Here is a 2653-nt window from a genome sequence, read left to right as displayed (position 1 = left end):
TTTCCAGTCCCTAAAAGCACAAACAAACTCTAGAGCTATGGGATTATTAATGAGTACCGTGGGACTTGATGTGCCCACACCTGTATACCCTGGTGTATGTTCTTCTCTATGTCTAAGCTAAATACAGTAAGACCTTGGATTGTGAGTAACTTGGTCTGTGAGTGTTCTGCAAGACAAGCAAACATTTCTAATAAATTTTAACTCGATAAATGAGTGATATCTTGCAATATGAATAGTATGTGATGTTGAACATCACATGATCACAGCTGAACCAATGGTTCTTGATGTTCACTTTGATATACAAGTGTTTTGGATTACAAGCACGTTTCCAGAGTTAATTATGCTCCCAAACCAAAGTTTTACTCTATTCTCTTTCAAATCTTTCCCAAGTATTTCTTCAAAGCTCAGGGCAAAACCCCTGGTTTCGTAAAGCCTTTGCTTAGTACCTAAACATAATCAACTGCTCTCTTTGCATTTCAAATTTTAAGTACACCATTGTATTAAAGTGCTTATCATATTAACTCACAGACTTATGATTAAAATTTGCTTCCCTGCTAGATTTTAAGTACCAATAGAGCAGAAACTACTCATTACTGACCATTATAATTTCTCCTGTTTTCCCAATGTAAGGTAATTTTTACATGGTAGGTATGCCCTTTTGAAAGGTCAGACATTTTAGTCATAAGATTCTAGAAAAAAAATCATCAGTGTTTTTCTTTATACAAACTTCATTGAATGCTTATCAATAAAAAGTGTTTTACAACAGTACTTGATTCTAGGGATTAAAAAATTAAAATAGCATTGTCATTGCTATACAATAGCTCATGGTATGCCAGAAAGACTACTAAATATTTAGATAATGAAATATAAATACATTGTGAAATATGCTATAATGTATAAAGAGGTGTGGAATCACAAAATAAATTTTAGTTGATTGTTGAGTTCTTAAAAGATCAAAACATGTTCTAAAAGTAAATATAAAAGTATTTAAAGCACTTGCATTATATTATTATTGTCTTATGTTCTATTGAATAGTACTACTTAAGTGGTATCATTTTGATTTTTAAAATTCCAGGAATAAAACTTCACATGATCTGAGATGATATATATATACTCCTCTTGAACTTAAGTCTATTAATAAAGTTGCCAAGATTTTCAGTGTGAAAGACAAGTTTATTATTTTCATATACATCCATATACTTTTCATATACATTCAGAACGCTCTATCAATAAATCAGGAACATTGGAGAAAAATGCATACAATAATATTTTCTGATGCATATGAGTAAAAATAGTAAAATGTTTGACATAAATAACATTTTAAATATCATTCCGTAAGAAATTTAGTTATGAGATGGATTCTAGTTTATTACAATTTCAAGAACACCTAATTTCATATGAACCAAGAAAAGGAAATCTGACATTGAAGAAACTGGAAAGTTTGTTTCCAAAGTGGCTAAGGTAATGTGACTTATTGAAATATCTTTCTTGGCCTATTCAACAGTTTTTTTTAACTTTTTAATGTTTATTTATTTTTGAGAAAGAGATAGAACATGAGAAGGGGAGGAGCAGAGAGAGAGGGAGACAGAGAATCCAAAGCAGGCTCCAGACTCTGAGCTGTCAGCACAGAGCCTGACGTGCGGCTTGTGCTCACTAACTGCGAGATCATGACCTGAGCTGAAGTCAGACACTTAACCAGCTGAGCCACCCAGGTGCCCCTTTACCGTTTTATTTTATCTTTTATCACTATAAAAATGACTTAGAATCTATAACAACACTCCAATTAATGGGATAGTTCTATGAGAATTGGTATACCTAATATTATCCTAAAAATATTAGTATTAATAAAATTTCAATTTCTGTTACTATATGATATAGTCTAGTGTGTTTAAATAAATGCTGTGTTCCATTTCAATCTGTGCTAGAAATCAGTGTTCACCCACTTTTTTTAATGTAAGAAAGAATAAAGAAAAATTAGAAAAAAAAACCCAAATTGCTGATTAATTTAATGGATTTTTAGTTTCAATTGATCATGCTAAGACAAAATTTTATTAGTACAACATTTACAGACATATTTATACTTGGGGGGAAACTTAGGCTCTTTTTACTACGACTCATGCATGTATAAGACATGCCATAGATTTCATGTCTATATTTCTCTAAGCCATCATCATTATCAGAATTATTAACCACTGTATTTAAGTTTCTTCTGTAGATAATTGTACCAGCCAGGTTGGTTTGCCTCTTGTTGCAGTAATAAATAACCTCAATATCTTGAGTGGCTTATAAAACCAGATTATTTCCTCTGTAAGCTAATGTCCATTGCATGCTTGGGGATGCGTGGCTGTACTCATCTTAGCCTTTTAGTGTCTCAAGTGTTGTCCATTGTCAATTGTTGGTTGCCAAGCCCAAGGGAAAAAGAGCCTTTAGCCTCCTACCACCCTAGAAGGGACCTGTACCACTTGTGCTTCGAGTTCATTGTCAAGACGCAGTCACAACTCCTCCTCCAGCCACGGTAAAGTCTTGTGCCCAAAAGGCAGGGAGATGGGTGTATGTGGGATACAGCATAAATGACTAGCATTGCTTAGGAGGTTAAAGGTCTAAGGTAGAGTTATAGAGAATTTTCACTACCCTCAAGATGTGTATAACTTCC

The sequence above is a fragment of the Prionailurus viverrinus genome, chromosome C2 (genome assembly GCF_022837055.1).
Source record: "Prionailurus viverrinus isolate Anna chromosome C2, UM_Priviv_1.0, whole genome shotgun sequence".
Lineage (NCBI taxonomy): Eukaryota > Metazoa > Chordata > Mammalia > Carnivora > Felidae > Prionailurus > Prionailurus viverrinus.
The sequence above is the reverse complement of the archived record's forward strand: the minus strand, read 5'-3'. Positions refer to the sequence as shown.